We start from the raw sequence: 25614 nt of genomic DNA, 5'->3' as shown, positions 1-25614 counted from the left end.
GCAAACATTTAAAAAATGTATCAAGCTATTTGTGTAAAACTCATTAATAAAATTACATGAAAATCATACTTCAATAAAACCTAAGTAAAAATAAATAATAAATAAATATATATATATATATAAATAAAAGGACAAATCATCTGAGTAAGGTCATCTAAGGATAAAATGTTTGACATTATTCTACACTTCCTTCCTTGGCAAACACTATGACATATAATCATTAAGTTGTGTGCAAGGAGCATCTAATTTTTTTAAGGAACTTATTGATGATATAATCTTTTCTATTAGTGAGACTCTGTTTTTTCCAGATAACAATCTTTTCAAGAGATTTGTTTAGTCTGGTGTCACACACAGATTGCCTTATTTCAGTATATCCTGTGGATAATTCCAGAATCCAATTTTAATTTTATTTTGAGTGATATTTTGCAGCCTTGATTTGTCACATCTTTAAGCTCTACACAGCCCTGTATTTGGTTTTACAATCCCATGAAACATGGCTTCAGTCACTGTCCCAACCCTTACATATCTTGGATTTAGAAAAACCTGTGACTTAACCGTTGAAATTTATTTTTTCCATAAGAAATTCAACCACACAATCTTCTTACTCTCCAACACGCTGAAAGCAGACAAACAAGAAACTTATAAAATAATCAGTACCTAATAAAGTGTGTGTGTGTATCTGTGACTGTGTATTTTAAAAATTTTTCATTTCAGAAATTACATTTAGTTTCGATATTTGATAATATGCTATTCAAAATAAGTATTATTTTATTTATAAATTTTACAACCTAAGAAGAAAATAAAAAATGATAGATGTTAAATTTTTTTCTAATTGATAAATATCCTAATCACATAAATTGTTTTGCCATTATTTTAAGTGATTATGGATGATCTCTCTCCTCTCTCTCTCTCTCCCTTCCTTTTTCTGTTCTTCTCTCAACCATGGAAAAAAGCCAGATAATAATAACTAAATAGCACAACTGAAAAAATATGACTGTTTAATATGGAACAATATTACCCAAATTAAATGCCTTTAAAATTCTAGCGTTAAAGACATTGCACTAAATATTGTGCAAAAAAAAAAAATCATGTTTTCTTATCTTCCAATAATAAATTGCCTTGACTTTCTAAATGTGACAAAATTATTTCTGCTTTTGGGATGATAACTTGGTAGAACTGTCAGAAAGATCAAATTTCCCTCAAAGTATTAGACTTTGTCATAAAATTCGGAAGTACCACCTCCCCTGAGGCAAATGTAAATACACTGTCAGTTTATTTGTGTTTGTTGGCTCCAACACTGTGTGATCCACTGTCTCTTGGGAAATAAATCTACTTCACTTACTTTTCACAGGATTCACTGTGGACTAATAAATATTACTTTAAAAAATTCAAGATAAAATGATTCTTTTTTTTTTTTTTTTGAGACGGAGTCTCACGCTGTTGCCCAGGCTGGAGTGCAGTGGCGCGATCTCGGCTCACTGCAAGCTCCGCCTCCCGAGTTTACGCCATTCTCCTGCCTCAGCCTCCCGAGTAGCTGGGACTACAGGCGCCCGCCACCTCGCCCGGCTAGTTTTTTAAAAATATTTTTTGGTAGAGACGGGGTTTCACCGTGTTAGCCAGGATGGTCTCGATCTCCTGACCTCGTGATCCGCCCATCTCGGCCTCCCAAAGTGCTGGGATTACAGGCTTGAGCCACCGCGCCCGGCCAAATGATTCTTAATTAATATTTTAAAATGGATATTTTTAGACTTCAAAATTGTCAACATTTTCAGATATAAACTAAGATTACTTAACTGATTAAAATTGTAATATAATTTTTGTCAATAAACTAATTTTATTCAGTTTAAAACGATTATTGGCATCAACTAATTAACCTTAAATAGTTATTTATTTGAGAGTGATACGCACTTTTTTATCCTCAACTAAATTGTGATGGTAAAATAAATCAACCTATGGTTACTTAATAAAGTATAAAATGGTGATTAAATTGTCTAACTTTTAATTTTTAATTGAAATATCAAATTATCTCAATAAATGACCAAAATGTAAGAAATCAAAGACAATCAAAATATATAAATATTTTCTTTAATATCTAAACTTTAAGATTTAAATAGAATTCAGAATCATATCTAAATTTATAGTAAAATTTTAAGCAGTAGATATCAAAAGTATTGTTACAGAATATAAATTACAGAAAAAAACAGGTGCTTTATACACACATTTAAATATATGTATGCATAACTATATTCAAATGTACAAGGTCCAAACTTCATTCAAATGCCAAGGACCTGGCGTGGCATGGGGATATTTACTAAGCACTTGCCATTTAATTTTATCCTCACAATACTTCAATATATATTCATTTTTCCCTATTTAACAAAGTGAAGGCACCAGGAATCATTGATTGCATAACTTTTACAATCTTGTAAGGAGCTAAAATGTTGAATAATATTGTCACTTATTTTAAAATACACAATTTTTGGTTGCTGATATTCTCTTTTTTCTATTCTCCATTTTATTTATTTTTCTCTAATCTTTAAAATTTCCTTTTTCTTGCTTCTATTGGGTTTAGTTTGTTCTTAATATTCTTTCTAATTTCTTAAGGTAGAAGATTTGGTCATTATTTGAGACCTTTCTTTTTTTTTTTTTTTTTTGAGACGGAGTCTGGCTCTGTCACCCAGGCTGGAGTGCAGTGGCCGGATCTCAGCTCACTGCAAGCTCCGCCTCCCGGGTTTAGGCCATTATCCTGCCTCAGCCTCCCTGGTAGCTGGGACTACAGGCGCCCGCCACCTCGCCCGGCTAGTTTTTTTTTGTATTTTTTACTAGAGACGGGGTTTCACCGTGTTAGCCAGGATGAGACCTTTCTATTTTTAATAAAAGCATATTGCAGCTATAAATTTTCCTCTGAGCATTGATTTAGCTGTATTCCATTCAATTTATGTTTTGTTTTCATTTTCCACGAAATCCAATGATTTGTCATTACTGTTATGATTTCTTCTTTGACCCATTAGTTATTTAGCAGTACATTTTTAAATTTCCACATATTTCTGAATTTTTTTTTCTGCCCATGTTTGATTTCTAATTTTGTTGTGTTTTACTCCATTAACATACTTCGTATGACTCAACTTAAAAAAAAAAACAAAACCAAAAACAAAACAAAACCAAAAACCAAAAAAACACTTTATGGTGTGATAAGACAGAAATAAGATAGCACTCACATTCCAAAAGGGAGAAATCGGAAACATAAAATGGGTCTTGGGTCCCAAGCAACCCCAAAACCTACTTAAGCAAATTCGATTAGGTTTTAAGGCCACATACTAATTCTCTGTGACCTGATGCTTCACTCCCTGGGTCCTACAAGGCAATGATCCCATCGCTGAGCTCTGGAGCCCCCATTGGGCTGCCCAAACTCTGGGCCCACTGCTCTGTCCTTTCTGGCCTCTGCAACTATGACTCTTCCCTCAGTATAATTTTTCCCTTATTTCTTGCTATCTCCAATCCTATCAGTCCCAGTTTATGGTATCTGCTGACATAAAGTTCTCATAAGCCTTATCAGTCTTCCATGCAATTCATGGGATTCTAAGCCACTAGACATAAAAGTTCTCCCCAGATCCTTTCTGAATAGCCCAAATTTTATTCTTGGTTTCTCATTAGATGTTTGATGAAATCCATAAATCACATGTCTAATCTCTTCAGCAATCTTAAATCATGGTTGTCCAGCCATAGCTTTAATGTTCTCTCCAGAACATCTTTTTTTTCTCATTTTTTGCTGCTGCCTGGCTAAGCAGAGAATTTTCCAAATCCTCAAGTGTTGGTTTCTTTTCGCTTAATGATTTCTTCCTCATTTTATCTATTTTCTCTTGTATTAAACTGTTGTAAGTAAGAAGGAGAAACCAGAGAGTTTGTTCCACACTGTGCTTGGAAATATCAGTTCTTTGTTAACAAATTCTACTTTCCTCCCAACGGTAGAATGTAACTCAGTCAAGTTCTCTCCACTTTATGACAAGGGTCATCTTTTCTCCATTGACCAGTGACATGTTCTTCATATCTTTCTGAGACCTCACCAGAAGCACCTTTAGGATTCAAATCTCTACCAACCAAATTGAGTGGAAAATGTGGAGTTCTCATATGCCCTTTCACTTTCAAACCCATTTACCAGTTACTTCTAATATTAGAAGAAATGAATGTGATACCTTTGTTACAATTTATGAGTCAGTATTGAAATATTATTAATCGAAGTTCACATTAGTGTTTACTCTTTGTTTTGTATGGGCTGTGGGTATTGACAAATGTATAATGGCATGCTTACACCATTATAAAATGATGCAGATTCACTGATTCAAATTTTTCCTTTTCTAATTCATAATTTTATTGATGTATTATTTTCTAATGGTTCCTTTCTGTGGGCGGGATCACTGATTCTGCATTTCTAAAGCTCTTTAATGCTCAATATTTTCTATCTAAATGGATTTTGTACTTGAAGGGAGCCTGACTGTATTAGTTTGTTCTCACACTGCTATAAAGAACTTTCCTAAGACTGGGTAATTTATAAAGGAAAGAGATTTAATTGACTCACAGTTCCATATGACTGCGGAGGCCTCAGGAAACTTACAATCATGGCAGAATGGGAAGCAGGCACATCTTACGTGGTAACAGGCAAGGGAGAGCAAGTGTGAAGGAGGAACTGTCAAACACTTATAAAACCATTAGATCTCATGAGAAGTCACTATCACAAGAACAGCAGGAGGGAAACCGTCCCCATGATCCAGTCACCTCCCAGCAGGTCTCTCCCTTGACATGTGGGAATTATGGCAATTACAATTTAAGATGAGTTTCAGTGGGGACACACAGCCAAACCATATCAGTGATTCTATATTTTTGTCTTTTTCTGTGACCCAACACTTTCTAAACAGCTGCTCAACTTTATGCTTTTTCTCTTGATTCACTTACACCTTTGATTGTCTATAAGATATGAATTACCTTTATGATTTCAAGAATCAGTTGACTTTCCTACTAGGTATTTCATTCAAGTTCTTTTCTGAGCATTTTTTTCTGAGGACTCTATGTAAATCAGGTTTATAGAAAGCTGGTTGGAAGGCAGAAGACATAATGCCAAACTTAAAACAAAATTTTCCCCCAGCTGTCAGTTTCCTCTAAATAAGTTTTAGCTTTCACCTAAATTCCTAGTTCATTTTACCTAGTGGGAATGCATTTTTTGGGTAATGGAACACCCCTTTTATCTGTGCTCTAAGAGTGAAGAAACAAGAATGTGGGGCTGACTAGCACAATTGTTTTTCTATATGTAGATTTCTCAATAATGCCCCTGTTTACATAAATGTTTCTCACTCTGTCTTCTCTGTGGTCTGTTTATTATGAGCCTAACATCTCTTAAAATAAATAGGCATATTGGTTATTACTCACCAAACAACTGTAGTCTTAAATTGTGGCAGTATCTGATATCTTTATTTGTAGATATTTCTACATTAGCTTCTGTCTAACAAATCATTTAACTAAATTTCCCCAACTAAAATCTATAGAAAAGTTACAAAAACAGTCAATTAATAAATTTCTACCTTTCACCTAGATTCATCAGTTACTAACATTTGTCTCATTGGCTTTATATCTCATGGAATACATTTTCATACTATCTTTTGTGTGTGTTGCTTTGCATAGTCTTACTTGCCTTTGGGTGTTTGTTTTGCTTTGTTTCTTAACAGATTGTTCAATTAAAATCATTAAGTTTTAGGGCAATTCAAAGCCTTAGTAATACATTTTTTTTAAATTGGAATGGACTTCCTTTATTTCCAGTCTGCCTCTTGGGTTTATTTTTGCATCTTACTTCCATTTTTAAGTAAGTATGCTTATATTTTGCAATTACCCAGATCCAAGCCCCCTTCTATCCTCTACTGACTCTGCTACTATAGACATATGTCTTCTCCCACTGACAGCATATCTTTTTTAACCAGATGTGTTATCATCTTGGAGTCCTCAAATACTGCCTAGTATTTTTGCTGAGATCTAATATATGTGTTGATTTAGAAAAACACAAACTCATGAATTCTGCCAATTCATGCACTAAAAATATCAGAAGTTATAGGAGGAAAAATGATATGGCAGAGTAATTAAATCTTTGACAGCCTCATAATCAGGGCTTCAGCTGAGCTTGTGACTATCGTAGTAATTATACAGCATATTAAATATTCACTGATATTTCCACCCAGAATCAGCCCAGTCCATCGTTTGTAGAAAATTCAACGTTTTATGCATTTTCTTTGGAGACTGTCCCTTAGGGTAGCTACTCAAAAGAAGCATGAATTCCATCACAATTAAAAATCTTGTGAAGTCTACCTTTCTGTCATCAGGTTTTATTCAAGCATTTTTTAGCACAGGGAAAATATCCTCTCATTTATTTTATTTGTGTTTGCAGTATCATAGTATCACCAAACAGTTTGATGTCATAAAAAGAGGTGCAAAATTTTGGGCCACTAAAATGTTTACTATTACTCAGAAAACAACCTTGGTAGGTTTTTTCACCATTTTTTCCCCCTTTTTCTTTTCTTTTCTTTTCTTTTTTTTTTTTTTTTTTGGTCTTTATGTATGGTGTTGTTTAGGCTTTCTGTTGAATTATGAGAAAGGGTACCCTTGATGATTTCTTAATTTGGGTAAAATTATTTAAATCTGGGAAAATGATGTTTGAGACTTTGTAACTTCTTTTTACACCCTTATCATTCCTTTATAGGCACGTGTCATCAGAACCAATTTGCACGCACCATGGCAAGTGAAGGGTATTTGATCATTCCACATTGATGCATTCTAGTTGACATCAGTATTTGGCCCCATTCCAATATAAGCAGATGATTTCTCTTAAATAGATCATAATCTTGCCACTGCAGCTCCCCTTTCTGCTCAGGAATGAAAAACAATAATAATTCTTCCAAAACAAGACTTTCATTAATTTCTGCCACTTCCGATATAGTTAAATCAATTGGTTTTATGGTTGCTGTGCTTCCTTCTAGAACACTTTGAAAAAATTACATACGGATATTTATTTCAGTAGCAATGTACTATATGAAGTGCAGGTGGTTGGTTTCTAATCTGAAGTTTCTGCCTTCCTTCTCTAATAGAGTTACATTTATTAGGCCTTAATTCATTTACCTACATATTTATTTATTTGTTTTAATATTGTAATAATGGTAGGGGCATTATAAACAGTCTTAAAAAGATTGCTTTTTTTTGAGTTCTCGCTAAATTTGTTCAATATCATGGCAAACATATATGAAATCATTCATAATTTATGGTGTTTTTCATACCTTTGTGGATAACAATGTGTAGACTACAAAAGCATTGCTTGGTAAAAGGTATAACCAAGGATGAAAATAACATATATTGTAAAATTGAGGAGGAACATAACTGTATTGGACACAGTCATTTACTCCTTTTTTCCCTTAGGAACCTAGCTTTTTTTAATTACGAGAAAACATAAACTTATACCTTGAATAGTTAATTTGGGGCCAAGCATCTGAGTTCTGCCTAGTGAAATATGGGTGAAAGAAATGCACATCACTTTCCAGGTTCAGCTTTTACATTTTGTAACACAGTATTCTCTACTATTTCTTCCCTTTGGATGACAAAAGTGAGAATAATATGGTTAAGATTGGAGACACCAACAACAGAAGGACCTATTGGAGAAATGGCTAATTCTCACAGCTTGCACTGAACTCCGTGTTGAGGAAAATGGATACTTAGTGTGCCCATACAAGTTAGCTTTTGCATGACTAGTACAAAGACAAATTGCAAGAGGAAGAAGGCAGAAGTATAAAGATGGAAGTAGCTGATCTGGAGACACCTGGAGGAAAGGGTTGGCTATATAATATTAATATGTTTTACTTCTGCCCTATTCAGTGTGGTCAGCTACTAACCCACACAATTTTATAACATCATAAGTTACTGCAAATGTGTTTTTTCCACATAAGCATGCTTAATGGCTACCCATAGTTTCTATGGATCACTATAACAGCCTTGTAAAAGTGCCATCTGTATGCTTGTCAGCAACTGCTGTCCTCAAGAAGGTTTTATTTTCCTTTTTGGTAAACTCTGCCTTAATAAGAAGATATAATTAGTAACAATAAGAATCAAATTTCCAGTTACTGTAATATTTTAGAAGTAAACAAACACTGATAAATAACTCTTCATTTCTGATGCTGCAGACATATGAGAAATGTAACTACTTTTGACAAGATCTGTGAAGAGAATGGTATTTTATTGTATTAGAATTCTCCAGAGGACAGAACTGATCAGATATATGTGTATAAGAAAGGGAGTTTATTAGGGAGATTGGCTCACATGATCATAAGGCAAAGTCCCACAATTAGGCCATCTGCAAGCTGAGGAAGGAAGAAACCAGTGGTGGCTCAGTCCAAGTTCAAAAGCCTCAAAAGTAGGGAAGCCGAAAGTGCAGCCTTCAGTCTGTGACCAAGGGCCTGAGAGTCCCCGGCAACCGCTGGTGTAAGCCCAAGTGTTCAAAGGCAGAAGAACCTGGAGTCTGATGTCTAAGGGCAGAAGGAATGGAAAGAAGCATCCAGCATGGGAAAAAGGGGAAAACCAGAAGATAGTGAGTGAGCTTATCCCACCTTCTTCCACCTGCTTTGTTCTAGCCACACTGGCAGACCATTTGATGGGTCTTCCTCTTCCAGTCCACTGACTCAAATGTCAGTCTCCTCTGGCAACACCCTTACAGATCCACCCAGAAACAATACTTTACCTAGGCATCATTCAATCCAATCAAGTTGACACCTATTATTAACCATCACACTTATATAACATGTGTAGTTTCCATTTAAGAAGCATATTATATGCTTACTTTGAAAACATAAAAAAGACGAGATGTATAATTGATAATTGAATTCCTATGAAGAGCATAGAGGTACTGAAATAAATATCTCCAGTACTTTTAGGATTCCTTACTAAATCTTATCTCTATTTTTATTACATGAATTAACTCTTAGAAACTCCTAATCATCCATGTTGACAGAGCCACTGACAAATACCAGGTTTTTTACCCATAATAGATTGATTATCCACCCCCCAACCTCCTAGTTTTCAAAACAAGTCCTAGAAATGGCTTTACTCAGTGTATTTTATGATCATAAGTGTAGCATACCATTGATTACTGTACCCAGTAAATTAACACCCCTGATTTAGGGAAGAGCCATTCCCAAAACACAGGTGGTGTGGCTCCCAGGAGGAGAGAAGCATCTGGGCAGACAAACCATCAGCAGCAGCAGGGATGAATCTTCTCGGTTTTTGTATGTAAGTTGTGCTTTCTGAGACCCTTGTGTGTTGAGATCATCACTTAATGTGCCTCCCAGCATCTATTTTTTGTTGTTTTACTAAAAGTACATTGATTTATCTGTGGGGAACTATTTCTGCCCACTCTAGGTCTACATACATCAGATTAGGCATCCCTTCGCCCTGGATAGGCATAATCCAAATTGAGGCTCCTTCTAAAAATGAATGATTCAAGATGGGTCAATTCCAAGTGAATCTATTAGATGCAGTCTTGAAGATAGAACAAAAACCTGAACATGCTAGTTGCAACTTTCTCTCCACTTGGAAAGAAAATGCCTGAAAATAAAGCAAACTCAGAAAAAATAGGTATTAAGAGTTGAATAAAAATTCTGTAGTCCCAGCTAGCTACTCAGGTGGCTGAGGAGGAAGGCCTTGAGCCTAGTTTGAATTCAACTTGGGCAACATAGCAAGAATATCTCTAAAATGCAATAAAATAATTGAAGAAAAAGAGATTTCTGATGATGGTTTTCAAGTATTTTGACCCAACTCTTTTAAAGTTTGACTTTTCTATTGACTTCTTTTTTTTTTTTTCTGTTAACCAATAAGTTTATATTTCTACTTAAGCTAGTTTGAGTTTAATATCATGTTACTTGGAATTGAGTCCTCAGTAATAAGTGAGGATAAGGGGAGGTTATGGAGCAATTCTCAGAGGAAAATTTGAATCTTTATTGACTGCCTGGATTTTCTTTTCATACGCAAGTAAAGTAGGGAGCACGTGATCCATAAAAACTCACCACCATGGACTATATCACCAACCCTATCTAACAGAAGAAGGAAGTTGGATGTGATAATAGAGTTGCTTTGGGACCCAGAATCAGAGATAATGCTTAGAATGAAGAGACAGAAGTAACGTGAGGTTGGTACAGCTTCCTTTTCCTTTGTCCATGATACTCCTAATTAGTAAGCCATTTATTAAGAGTTTGAAAGTACCTCCACATGATATATACTTGCAGGTATTCCTGTTTTATTTTCATTTTTCTGGTCAGAATTCCTTTAGTACTACCTGAAATAACAGTATAGGTTATCTTGGATATTTGTGATAAAATATTTAGCTTATATTTTTTCATTTCTTCTATCCAGAGTAGTTTACTTTCTCCCTAAACCAGGTTATAAAACATCAAATCACCTAAAATATCTGTGTTAGATAAAACACAAAATTTACTGTATGGATATTAAACATTTTTTCTGGAATTCAACTAAAATTTTATCAGTTTACATTTTAGTGAGAAACATACTAAAAAGAAAAAGCAAGAAAGGAAGGGGAAAGAAAGAAACAGAAAGAAAGAAAGAGAAAGAAGGAAAGAAGAAAAGAAAAGAAAGGAAAAGAAAAGAAAACAAAGAAAGAAAGAAAGAAAGAGAAAGAAAGAAAGGAGGGAGGGAGGGAGGAAGGAAGGAAAGAAAAAAGAGAAAGATGAAGGAAGAAAGAAAGGAGAGAAAGGAAAGTAGGAAGGAAGGAAAAGAGGAAGGAAGGAAGAAAGGAGGGAAGGAAGGAAAAGAAAGAGAGGAAGGAAGGAAGGAAGGAAGGAAGGAAGGAAGGAAGGAAGGAAGGAAGGAAGGAAGGAAGGAAGGAAAGAGAAGCAGGGAGGGAGGGAGGGTGGGAAAGAATGGCCTGAGATTTAAGTCTAATTCACTGATAGTCTGAAATTACAAAAGTCACAAGTGTGTGTATTGAAGGGCCAAAATAAAGATTTGTCTTTGTTAATGTTGAGAACATGTTGTATAAATATTATTACCACGACATATATCTTTTACAAAACTATACTGTAACATAGTGATTCTACAGTTTCAAGATAAAACTATGCAATTTCCACATAAAGCTATTGTCTGATTTTTTTATTTAAAGAAAGTATGAATATGACTCAAAAGTGATTATATTGATAAATATATACTACATCCCACTATGAGAAATGCTGTGTGCTATCCTTTCTTATAGGTTTGTTAACCGCTCAGGGAACTGATCTCTCAATAACTTATGTTTTACGAGAATATATTTGTTTAATGGTACCACAGAGAATTGAGGACTTTACCAGTTCCTAACATAAGTTTAATATATAATCAGATTTTTTTTCCTTTTTTTTCTCCTGTGCTGTGAGCTGACTCAAACTATTGCTCTCACTACTTTTTATGTTGGAACATATTTGAAACAATCCCCCTTTTTTTTTTTTCAAAAAAGCAAAAGCAAAAGCAACTGAGATGCTTGGAGTGTGTAATCATTCTCAGCAAACTATTGTAAGAACAGAAAACCAAACACCTCATGTTCTCACTCATAGGTGGGAATTAAACAATGAGATCACTCGGACACAGGAAGGGGAACATCACACACCGGACCTGTCGTGGGGTGGGGTGGGGAGAGGGATAGCATTAGGAGATATACCTAATGTAAATGATGAGTTAATGGGTGCAGCACACCAACATGGCACATGTATACATATGTAACAAACCTGCACGTTGTGCACATGTACCCTAGAACTTAAAGTATAATAAAAAATTAATAAAAATTTAAAAAAGTATGTGGTAAAATGTTCAGTTAGTTACTAATCCACTGGAGTTAAGTGCGATCTCTGGAGGTGTTGAGCATGATCTAATACTGCAGCCTTCTGCCTAAAGAGCACCACTACAGTAACAGCCCTGCCAAATATTCTCTGCTTTTCACTTACACCTAATAATGCTTCTCAAGATATCCGTTATAATGTTACTTAGACATGCACACAGGTGCTTGTTGAAGACTTTGACTTTAAAATGAATACCATTTACAATGGCAACACATTTGGCAAACAAGTGAAAACTCTGAAAAATGCCAATGAAGAGATTGAATAATGTATTCTGAATATGCGTTTATTTATTTTTCTTTTTTGATGTCAAACATTTTGAAATGGACAGGCTGATTCATATCATACACCCTGCACCTTTTACTTTTTTCGTAATCAGAGACAGAATATTGTAACTATCAGTCATAGGATCTTTGTGAATTTATGCAGATGGGCTGACTTCTTTGATAATTCCTGGTATCCAAAAGAAGTGTCAGATTGCTTGTGATTCCAGAAAAAGTTATTGGAGTAGCACAAATTATAACTCAGGATTTAAAAATAAAACATTCCTTTTTGTCTTTTCTTCTCATCTCTCTGTTTTCAAGCCCACTTGTTCTTCACATGGCTCTGAAAACAGAAAGATGAAAAGGAAAGACAAAAAGGAAACTAGTTGGGATGTCTTTACAATTACTCATCACTGAGCACACTGAATCCACTGTATGTCCCTACTCATAAAGAATTAACTGCTCTGTGAACAGTAGAGCCCTTCTTTTACTTTCTTCTTCAAAATGTGACACTTTGAATAGTAATTGAACTTGGCTTCCAGAGATTATAATGTAAGAAGAAACTGTATGCTTCATTTAGTAGGAAGAATTCTCAAAATGATTCCGATAATTCACCTTTGATTCTCAACCCCTTCGATTGCAGGTGGACCCTCTAAATATGAATGTCATTCCTGTGAGTGTGGTACATTATGTGGCAAAGAGAGCTTATCTAGGTGGGGTTAACCTAATCACAGGAGCCCTTCATGAGTAGAGTTTTCTCCAGATGGTGGCAGAGATATTCAAAGCATGAGAATGATTCAAAGCACAATTGCTGGCTTTGAAAGTGGAGGGGGCAACGTAGACCTTAAAAATGTTCCCCTCAACTTGACCGTATATAAAGTTTCCTTCTGACTATAGGCCCCTGACTTCCATTTTCTTAAAGCATTTATTTTAGAAAATTTGAATATAGGGTGTGTAACAGAGATTTATCTGCTCTATTGAAATGTGAATCTTCTATAACACAAGAGTATCTTTATCAATGATCTGGGAGTCATTCCTTTGACATTTACTCGTATAAGGAGAAAGAGATAGCATCCTTTCCTCCAAGTCCTTGTGGGAGGGTAGGAGCCCAACTTCAATAAGTGACAATAGGCAAACACAGATTGCCTAATCACATTGACCAACATCTCCACTAACATCTTCCAGTAGTTTTCCATTAACTCACTCCAGCATTTAAAAATCTTCCTGACTTTTGCTTCAGTAGAGTTAAATTCAATCCTTCTCGCATAGTTTAATAATCTCTTTCCACTGTTCCAATAGTCCTGAATAAATTCACTCTTGTATTTTTCACTAGTCATGTAATTTTTCTTTTATGGTATATGAAAACTTGAGAATGGCATTAGAGGCTGACAGAGATGTCTGCAGATAGTTAACTAGCAAAAGGGACTGAAGTTTTCCAGCTGCAGGAAATAGATTATACAGACAACCTAAATGAGTTGGAAGTGAGTTCTTCCCCCAGAGTCTCAACATAAGAGTTCAGCTGAGCCAACACCTTGATTTTGCTCTTGTGAGACTCTCACAGAGAACCTAGTTGAGCCTACAAGGACTTCTAACCTACAAAAATTATTTAAGCCACTTAATTTTCAGCAATTTGCTACAAAACAATAGAAAGTGAATATGTCTTAGTGGAACCCAAGATAATTTTAAATTCCCTGGTTTGAATATAGGCAGTGTAACAGAGATTGAAGACTTTGGGGATATAGTTTTGGCTGTGCCCTAAATGGCACAGAATGTTTTCTAACTACCTTAAATGGCACAGCAGATTTTGTTTTAGTTTTGTTTTTACCTAAATCAGGTACCCCAATGTAAAAAAAGTTTGACTGTTTTGGATTTTGGTAATTTTCTAAGCCAACTTATGTATTCAAATATAATTATTATCCATTATACATAATAAACCACACTTTAATAAAATAAATTATATTGAAATAAATACTTTAAATAATCATATGTATTTTAACCTGTCTGATATTGGTATATATGTAAGTTGGAAAGATTTGTTATTACTATGGCATAAAATAGGCAAATATTTGTTGTTAACTTTCATTCAAATAAGGAATACTTTTAAGAGTCTTTAAAGTAAGTCCTTTCAGATAGTCCGACACAGATTATCTAAGGAAACAGGAAAACTAAGAAGACCAATTTTGAGAATTCTTCCAAATGCTTCCAAGTGTGCATAGTGTGAAATGATGTATTTTAAATCTGACGGCCTTTATGTAAAACATATAAAGCCTTTTGTCTGGGCCTAGTGGCTCACTCGTATAGTCGCAGCACTTTGGGAGGCCAAGGCAGGCAAATACTTTGAGCTCAGGAATTAGAGAACAACCTAGACAACATGGAGAATCCCTGTCTGTGCAAAAAATACAAAAACTAGCTGCACATGTACAACTGTAGTCCCCGCTACTTTGGAGGCTGAGGTGATAGGATGACTCAAACCCCAGAGGCAGAGGTTGTAGTGAGTCAAGATCATGCCACTGCACTCCAGCCTGGGCTACAGAGCCAGACCATCTCCCAAATATATATATGTATATGTACACATACATTTTATATATTTAATATATGTGTATCTATATATTACATACATATATATATATATATAAAGCCTTTCAGTTGACCATTTCTGAAGTCTTTTTGTTAAAATGTCATTATTTCAGCTAGAAGACATTCCTATGCTGAGCATGTATTTTGATCTACAATGAATGTAATTCACTAGGTAATCAACTACAGTATATTAACAAAATGATTGTTATCATAATTATATTTAAAGTTGAGATTTTATGGCTTCATTCATGCAACAGAGAGCACAATCATCTAAACTATTTATTGAGTCATAACCTAGGTCATATTTCCAAGAATGTTACATGTTTCTTGACTCCAAGTATTACTGTGCAATTAATTCTAGGAACAATGCATTTTAAATTACATTATATATTTTATTAGACCAAAGGGACCTGAAGTGCTAAACCTCTTCACACTTTACACACTAGTTTTCCTTCGTTAAAACCATTCTATAATCATACCAAATGTTCACTTGCCACACAATCAGACTGCGATCATTGAGTTTGTCACAGGTAGCCTGAGACATGGAGCCAAGAAGTGATTTGCAAACCTTCTTTCTAGCTTTCTATTGTTCCATCAGAGAATCTTCTTAGAAGATCCAGTTTTCAGACTATACATTGTTATTTTCCTAAGCCTTTCCAAAAGGCCCCTTCATTCTTACTTTTAGATTTGGTAAATGCTTTCCCACAGCCTTGAAATAGAAGCCCTACTGACATCATACATTTTTAATATACCAAGATGTTTTACTGTAACAGTCTGACCCATATCTTTTTCTCAGTAGCCATTTTCATTGATTTCTAATATCAAATTTAAACTACTCAAAAGTGAATAATGTCTTGACTAAAATAAGTTTTTGTTTTTGTAATCACAGTTACACTCTTATTTTAAGCTTCCAGAAACAAATTGTTGGGGATGTTAAACAATGCTGATTGAATTCCAGTTATTTTAATGAGGAATACCTCCTCATTCTTTTTACCAGCCTGCTATTTACTGAGCATCCACTGTATTCACAGCACTATTACAAACACTTACGGATTTTAACTAAAAGAAATATCCATCACACTCTTTCATGTGACAGAGAAAATGGAGCTCTAATACATTGTTTATCTATTTGTATTAGATGACACTTACTGAGAAAATTAACACAGTCATGCCTTACAGAGGTAAAAGGAAAGTGAAAATGTAGTTAGGGAAATAAGGGTGAAAAATGTGGTGAATTTTGGAGAATTGAGCTAGAAAGTTACCAATAAATTGAGTGATTTAAAATATGCTGTGTTATCGGAAGATTGCCTGACTCTTAATGACTGTACAATCAATGTAAGCCGTTATTACCTTTAAAATTATTAATATTTTTCTTAGCATGAATGTTTCTTAGCATGAACTAAATGTTAAACATTCAAAATGTACTTCACTATCTGCCTTATATTTGTGATTTTTGTTCTACTATTCATAAATTCATTCACTTAATGAAATATGAATTTTAAGTCAACTATCTGCAAAGTGTGGTGTTAGTGTGGTGAAAAAGTGAGAAATGATCCTTGCTTTTATGACTTTTCAATTTAATGAAGAAGATTGACAGCAACATAAAATTATTTAGATAAATTTGGGTATAATTCTGACATTTTCTCTAGAAAAGAATACGGAAATAGGCCCAGGATATATTGGTTGAAATAACATATTTAAAGTGGACTCAGAATCAAAAAGTATCCCTGGCTAAGGAAAGAGCAAGCATGAAAGACCTGAAGCAGAAAGAAAAGAGCCTGGTACATTTGAGGGGATAGAAATATACCATTGTGACAGCAGCCTCTTTCAGAATTCTGAGAATGAAACAGAAAAAGCTGAGAAGTTGACATGAGGCAGTTAGCACCTTACAGAACAGGTTAATGATTTTAGACTTGAGGCTTAAAACAGAAAATTGCTGCAGGGTTTCAAGTTTAGAAGTGACATGATCTGAGTCTTTTTAAGAACACTTTGGGTGTGCATAGAAATTCAATTGGTCTGGAGGTGGAGTAATTGTGGGAAGCCTTCCTTTCTGGAAGAAGAGATAGTTATAGGGACTCAAGCTGAGTTAAGTAAGTGGCTGTTTAGATAAAGAAAAGACTTCAGGAATATTTAGTATGTAGTAAAAACAGGAATATTGAATTATTAGATATGTTATTGGAGGGGAATGCAATGATTATAAGGGCAAACTAATGATATAAAATCAAATTAACTAGGGAGACAGTATATAGTAGGATAAAGGAAGAAAAAGTCTGAGGTATTCATTATGTAAAAATTGGATAATGGAAAGTTTTCCATAGTAGATTGAGGCCCACAGCTCTGAATTTTTATGAAAACAGAGTAGAAAATAGGTAGGAAAATGGAGAGAAGTTTGTGGAGAGGAAAGGAATAGTAACGAGTGAATGTTAAGAGTATTCAAATAGAATGAGGCAGGAAAGTGTCCAATAATTTTAGCCTCAGATGTTATTAATGAGTTGATTTAAAAATTTAGTAAAATGCTGCCAGATTGAAGTAGGCCATGAGGGAATGAGGCAAAGAGGAAGTTCGGGGTACATGGGGACAACTGTTTGTAGAAGTTTTCGTGTGAAGGATGATAAATAAATCAGTGGGAATGGTAAGCAAAGGAGGAGTTTGCCTAAGATGTTACAAATTAGTCAGGGTATTAGTGTTTGAAAATAGATCACTCATTACATAAAGTGTTTCCAAATTTCCTAGCATTCAGAAGACACTAAGTAATGTCCCACAACAATATCTTGACTTTTAATTATGTGTATAGTTTGCCAACATTTCTGACAAATCCCAAATAATTTTTAAGTTTCTGCAAATATCTCTTGGTCATTTATTAACTAGTTTCTCCCTCTCCTATGGTAAACTATGCCATTTTGAAGCAAATGTGTATTTCGGTAACTTAAAGTACACAAAAATTAAAGTTATGGCGTTTAACAAAATGTAATAAAGATCTCTGGTCAACATATGCAAAGTACAATTCAGACACTGAAATTTTTATATGGCATATTAAATAATACTGGAAATTCTTTTTTTTTTTTTTTTTTTTGAGACGGAGTCTCGCTCTGTCACCCAGGCTGGAGTGCGGTGGCCGGATCTCAGCTCACTGCAAGCTCCGCCTCCCGGGTTCACGCCATTCTCCTGCCTCAGCCTCCCGAGTAGCTGGGACTATAGGCGCCCGCCACCTCGCCCGGCTAGTTTTTTGTATTTTTTAGTAGAGACGGGGTTTCACCGTGTTAGCCAGGATGGTCTCGATCTCTTGACCTCGTGATCCGCCCGTCTCGGCCTCCCAAAGTGCTGGGATTACAGGCGTGAGCCACCGCGCCCGGCCAATACTGGAAATTCTTTTTTTTTTTTTTTTTTTTTTGAGACGGAGTCTCGCTCTGCCGCCCGTGCTGGAGTGCAGTGGCCCGATCTCAGCTCACTGCAAGCTCCGCCTCCCGGGTTCCCGCCATTCTCCTGCCTCAGCCTCCCGAGTAGCTGGGACTACAGGCGCCGCCACCTCGCCCGGCTAGTTTTTTTGTATTTTTTAATAGAGACGGGGTTTCACCGTGTTAGCCAGGATGGTCTCGATCTCCTGACCTCGTGATCCGCCCGTCTCGGCCTCCCAAAGTGCTGGGATTACAGGCTTGAGCCACCGCGCCCGGCCGGAAATTCTTAATTGACACTCCACCAGAGATCTTCTAATGTGGGCAACTTTGCTTACTTCCTTACCTGCTACCTTGTTAGAACCGCCAACCTGTTTTCTTCCAGAGATAGTTGTATTGATTATTCCCCTTAATTTGGAATTCAGCCTTTCCAGTGACAGGCATTGGACCAAAGAGAAGAGAACAAAATAAGAATTTTATTTGTTCATCTCTGCTTGTAGGTTCAACTTTTGTTAAATTTAAGAGAATCTGTAAAAATGCAACTAACATCACAAACAGACAATTCTCACATTATTCATCTGGACAGCTTGGCCTCTCATGGAAGTTCTCCATTCATATTCTAGTCTATGATTTCCATTTTATGTTTGCATAAACACAGAAATCCTTTACTAGTTTTTGAGCTTAATAGGTTTTACCCTCTAATAAAAAGATAATGTGATTCGTCCTCATAAGTAAATTTTAATTTATCCACTGGAAAAAAAAAAGTCAACTATTGAGAATTTCAAAACAGAAATTTTCATTTTCTTTCTATACATTATTTCATTTACATTACAGTCCAGTGTTTTACATGTGTTATTATGTTATACTTGAATCAATTAGGAAAGTCAAAATTATCCCAGAGAGTATAAGGAAAAGATGATGTACTTTAAAAACATAATGGAAACTTTGGAAATGATGATAGGAAAAAGTGACTTAGAGTTGATCCTGAGAATATAAGCAAGATAAACTTGAAAAATTTTGAAGATACATTGCAACTTCTAGAGGAAAAAAAATAGGTAGAAAATTATTAATACACTAATCTTCACCCGCAACCAGTAAAAAAAGATAAATTCTTTAGAAAATGAGTAAACTTTGGAATTCATTTGCATCCTAAATGTGTATCTTTATAAATAACTATTTAAATGTGTGACTGTGATTTAACTACTGGCTACACATTTCATTCAATCATTAAATTGTATTTCTTTCAGTAACCATAAAACACAGAAGTAGTAAAAGTTCATTGGTAACCATCAACAGTTGGGTTGTAAATATCAAATAATAAGATAAACTACGGTACAACTCACTTCACTGGAGAAAAATTTAGCGGCAAATTTGTTTACTTCCTCATAATATGTGGTAATAATTGGCCCCGTAGAACTTCTTTAAGGTCATTTATGATCATAATTAAAAGAAGTATTACTTTAAATCATTAATCCACAATCAGCCAGCTATTTGATTCATATTTGATTAATAAATCAAAACGTCCTTCTCAACCGGATTGGTCTAACCTTCAGAACACATTTTGCAAGTCCCTGCTTGATTCAAAGTGGTCTTACATCCCTAGTGAAAGTAATAAGTAAAAATTATTCTCTAACCCTTTCAAATATTTTCCTGAAACTGTATTTATCTTTCTGTAAACCAAATTTTAGAAAGAATAAATAAACTAATAAATTGTTGGTTTGTACGAGGTAAGACAAAATGTTTGGACACATTTTTTCTTTTCTTTTGTGACAGAATCAAATAATTATTTTTGATGCTCAATAGAAGCAACCTGAATATATCATAAAACTTAATCCAGGCTTAATTTCACTTTATGTAAAGATAGTCTAGTCTACGCCATACCTACCACCTACAAATCCAAACTTAGTATTCAATATTTGGGCAGGTGGAAAGAAATTTCCAATAAAAGTTCTGAGGTAGATTAGAGAATAAAAATAAGAGTGGGACAGATGGGTAATGGTTAATAAGCCTTGACTATTAAAAACAGTATATTTAAAAGAGAGAGATTTAAAATACAGAAACAATAACATGACATTTGGAAGGAAAGATGATGACAGAGTCCAGGTGTTTAGATATCCTTTTATTCAGAAGATATCAGATAGGGTAGCACAGTTATTACAGAAACAAATGAAAACACATGTTGTTATTCTGACAGTCACAGTGGGGTCAGTAATTCTGCAGTATAAAACAACTTCAAAATTTTGCTTGTTTGACAAATGGAAAGTTTGCATTTCAAGTACATGTCCTATGTAGATTATTAGATCAATCTGCCCAAAGAGTTACTCAGGGATGTGAGATAATGGAGGCTTGTTGACATGAGCATGTGTGATCACCAGAACTGTGGGAAGTGCAAGCGGTGAATTATTAACTGGCTTTTAATGATTTGGGCCCAAAGTGAGCCATATCACTCCCGATTATACCACATTGGCTAAAGCAAGTCATATGGAGACAGAAAACATCACAAAACTTCCTTAATAAAGAAAACTTCAAAAATGCCTACCATGTTTCTGCAAAGAATAAAACTGGAAAGATTGGTTGAACAACTTGGATCCTTATCACAGTTGGTCTGTCTGTTCACTAGATATTATGGTTAGGATTCTTCATCCAGGCAAAATATACTGTAAATGTTTTATCCAGTGATAGTGTCCCAACCCTAGAGCCAAAGACATGGAAGTGAATGGGGAAAGAAATTATCCCCACATACACCAAGTAGAATTGGAGGAATCCGGACAATGAAACTGAAATACTCTTTCAAAAAGAAGATTAATGAGAGAATAAAAGAATTTATGGTTAATAGCAATTCTGTAACTCTAGTCGGAATTAAAGGTGACCTATTTTATGATAGTGTTTGGGTCATACTCTTTGTTAGAGATCCAGATCTTCTCTCTGGGATAAATTCCTAAATCTACTGTTCTCTATGGTCTTTATTTCTATATAAGGGAAGAGGAGGGGAAAGAAGGGGAAGGCAGGGGAGGGGATGAGAGGGGAGAAGAGGAGAGGGGAGGGGAGGCAAGGGGAAGAGAGAGGAGAAAAGTAGAGGAGGGAAGGGAAGGATCTTCTTTTTCCACTACTTTCTTTGTCATATCTGAAGTGAACAATGTGCCCTCCTTAAGAGCTTAGGCGTTTGTTGTTTACCTCCTATTTGTAGACCGTTAACTCAAACAATGTTATAGAAATGGAGATATTTATATCCAGAGTTCTGGTTATAATGGTAGCTTTCCTCTCTATATACATGGTAGGTTTTTTTTTATTCTATTTTACTTAGTTTTATGTGCCAATAAACATTCATTTCAGTTTTTGTTTTTTTGTTTGTTTAAAAACAAATGTCTTGCAACATTCCTCTGCTTTTTTGTGCTCCAAAACTTCTTTTTCTTTCTCAACTTACTTGCAGAAACCATGAGACTATCAGACTTTGAGGTCAATGTGCACCTTTAGTATCATTTCCTGAATCATTTTTATTCCAATTGAAAAAATCTGTTGAGCTCTACCATAATCCATTCAAAAGTATTAACAATAGAAAGATTGTTAATACCCTTGAATTGATCCTTATAGAAAGGTCGACTTTGATCCTCCCTTGTTATCAAAGTACATCTTAATAATATTTCATATTATATTGTGGTTGAAAATTTTTTTAGGTCTCTGAGCTTTTTGACAATATTCTATTTCATTTCTGATTATTCACTTGTACATTTGTCTCTGAGTTCATCTACTTTAGTGATATTTCATTAAGTACAGTAAACTGCAAGCTATTACTACATCAAACAAGATATTTCAAGAAGAAATAACTCAGATATGAACGTGGACATGGGCAATCAGAATGAAATAGAATGTAACCTGTTGCCAGCTGTTCCTACATTGCTACCTGTTGTTCCTTATGAACCTGGCATTATACTTGCATGCACACACATACATGCGTGTATGTATTATGGTGAGGTTTTTACTAAATACTTTGTCATTGCCGTGGTGATCATCTTACAGTGAATTGCCATCTTTCCGGTACCCATTCCCTTGCCCCTTAGCTTCTTGCATTATTTATGTATTTATGTATTTATTTATTTATTTATTTTTGGGGCGGAATTTCACTCGTCGCCCAGACCACATTGCAATGGCGCAATCTCGGGTCACTGCAACCTCTGCCTCCAGGGTTGAAGCGATTCGCCTGCCTCAGTCTCCCGAGTAGCCGGGATTACAGGCATGCGCCACCACCCCAGGCTAATTTTTATATTTTTAGTATAGACAAGGTTTCACCATGTTGACCAGACTGTCTCGAACTCCTGACCTCAGGAGGTCCACCTGCCTCGGCCTCCCAAAGTGCTGCGATCACAGGCGTGAGCCACTGCACCCAGCCTATATTCGTTTCTATTTTCCCCAGAACACGCTTTATTCTTTACTTTGCTTGGAAACAATCTGCATTCCAAATATGTTTAGAATTGCTATAAATGGGTAAGAGAAATACATAGCATAGTATTTTTAAATGAGTACAAAAGTGGATTATGTATTCTATAATTCTATGAAAAGGTGTGTTCAACCTTGTAAGCATAAAAGCGAAACAAATTAAAACAACCATGAGAGTGGCAAAAAATGAAACAAAAAATTTCATTGTGAAGTGTGGATAAGAGAATAAGTTGGTACAATCATTTTGGTAATTAGGATATAATTGTATACTAATTTGGAAGATGTACATAACTTGTCACACAGAAATCCCACAGGATTTTATCATAATAGACTTAAACTAGAAGAAAATCCTATGTCTATCAATTACAAAATAAATATTTCTTATTGATACAATGAATTACCATAGAGCAATAAAAATAAATGGCATCTCTAATATCTAAAATTATCTAAGACAATTTTCACAAACCTTTTGACTGAAACAAGATGTCAAATAAAAACATATATTACCATTAATAAGCATAACAGACAAAACAAAATTAACTTTAAGGATGAATACAAAGGTGTATAACGTTTGTTGAAAAGGCGATATTGGGAGGCTGAGGTGGGTGGATCACGAGGTCAGGAGTTCGAGACCAGCCTGGCCAGAATAGTGAAGCCCTGTCTCTACAAAAAATACAAAAAGTTAGCCGGGTGTGGTGGTGGGCGCCTGTAATTCCAGCTACTCAGGAGGCTGAGGGAGAATTGCTTGAACCTGGGAGACAGATGTTGCAGTGAGCCGAGATCACATCATTGCACTCCAGCCTGGGTAACAGAGCGAGACTCTGTCTCAAAAAAAAAAAAAAAGGAGATAATTATCATAAATTTTAGTGTAAAGTTTACACCCAGGTCAGCTGCAGAGAGGTTTCATATTTACAGATGAATTGGTGGAGGCTTCTTGAATACTGATTATAGTTATAGCCATGGCTCTTTGTTGTACCTTATTTTTTCCAGGCACATATATTTTTATGTATCATTTTTTATATATGTTAAATCCTAACAAAACAAATACAGATTAAGTAATTTTAAAATACTAATTGGTTCTGTAATAAAGTAAACCTATTATGATTCACCTGAATAGGAAACTAAAATCCTAAATAGGATTCACAGAATATTGTTTTTCAATGAGCAAGCCGAATCCCAGTAGTCTGGCTGAACGTTCCATCTGTAGCATGTACTAGCTGTTTGCACTTGGCAAAGTTATTTTGTATCTCTGAACCTGTTTTGTGGTTGCTACAAAACTAATAGTAAAGGAACGCTTATTGTCTCATTGTTGTGAGGATTCAACAATATGTGATATGAAAACTGCTTTACAATGTGGCTTATGATTATGATTATTTTATTATTATTATTTAAACCATACTGTTAAGAACAGAACTGGAACTGCTCTTGAGCTTTCTTGCTTCACAATGTATCCCTCATTTCTCTAACACATTCTGCTTTTAGGTTCCTCAAGGGCTTTGTGCAATTTAGTTCCATTTTCAGAATCATAAATAATCTCTGTCAAGCCTAGCATGTCTAGGCAAACATCCTATTATGGTGAGATTAAATTTTAATTTTTTGTAAATAAAATATATCCAACAAGAATAACACCCTCATTAGATAAAAATGCATCTCCTGTGAGTTGGTGTCAATAATTAAACTAAGGATGTGATCTGCACTCTAGAATATTAACATATCGACTCTACCAACCAAGAGTTATCTTCAACAATTTCATTTAAAATTTTTAGGTATAATCAGTTTTGAAATGGTTGTATATGAGTCTTACTAAAACAATATTTGACAATATTCTATTTCATATCTGAGTACTCATTTTTACATTTGGTTCTGAGTTTATCTACTCTAGTTGTATTTCATTAAGTACAGTAAATAAACGGCAAGGTATTACTGCACCAAACAAGGTATTTCAAGAAAAAATAATTGAGAAATGAATGTGCAATTGGGTAATCAGAAATGTAATAGAACGTAATCTGTTCCCAGTGTATTTTTTCGTGACTACCTGTGGTTCCTTTTGAATCTTACGTAGAGGTTTTGTAATTGCATGACAGTAAAAGCAAATCTTGGTTTATAACTTAGGGTTAAAAAAATCTTAATTGTGTTCACACAGTAACCAATTGCCTGTTTGTCTATTTGTTGAGTTTTTATGGCCTTCTTTATATTCACAATATTAAATTTATTGTGGTACAAATGGATGGTTAAGGCAAGCAGAAATGCATACTTGTCTAATTTAAGTATGTTTGATTTTATTTTCTATTAGATTTCAGCTCATTAATTTAATTTAGTACATTTTCTCCTGTGCAACCACAATGTTTATTAACATGCTTATAATAACAACATAATGTAATCCCAGCACTTTGGGAGGCCGAGACGGACGGATCACAAGGTCAGGAGATCGAGACCATCCTGGCTAACACGGTGAAACCCCGTCTCTACTAAAAAATACAAAAAACTAGCCGGGCGAGGTGGCGGGCGCCTGTAGTCCCAGGTACTCGGGTGGCTGAGGCAGGAGAATGGCGTAAACCCGGGAGGCGGAGCTTGCAGTGAGCTGAGATCCGGCCACTGCACTCCAGCCTGGGAGACAGAGTGAGGCTCCGTCTCAAAAAAAAAAAAAAAAGCAAAAAACAACAAACAAAACAAAACAAAACATAAATGAGTAAGCTACACCAAAAGATGGATTTTTTAGTTAAGACTTAAAATTTCCACCAGATGGCAGCCCAACCCCTAAAATGCTAGAGCTTACTAGAAAGAGTAGAATGAGTATGAAAATTTAATACTTGAGTGTCTGATAAAATTTTTTAAATCTCTTATAATTAGTTATAATATATTGAATTATAGTTAAGTTATTAAATGCATAGGTATATAGGTATGTTAATATTTTGTTTTTTAATCTTGATCTTCACATTAAAGTTAAGAAATAAAATTTTTTACTGGAGACTGTATATTGTTTTCAAAAGTGAATAATAACATTAAATAGTATGTTTTCCTGAATGATGCACAAATTTCAAAATATTAGTT

This window comes from Macaca nemestrina, chromosome 15 (assembly GCF_043159975.1).
Source record: "Macaca nemestrina isolate mMacNem1 chromosome 15, mMacNem.hap1, whole genome shotgun sequence".
Taxonomy (NCBI): Eukaryota; Metazoa; Chordata; class Mammalia; order Primates; family Cercopithecidae; genus Macaca; species Macaca nemestrina.
This window is presented reverse-complemented; position numbering follows the sequence as displayed.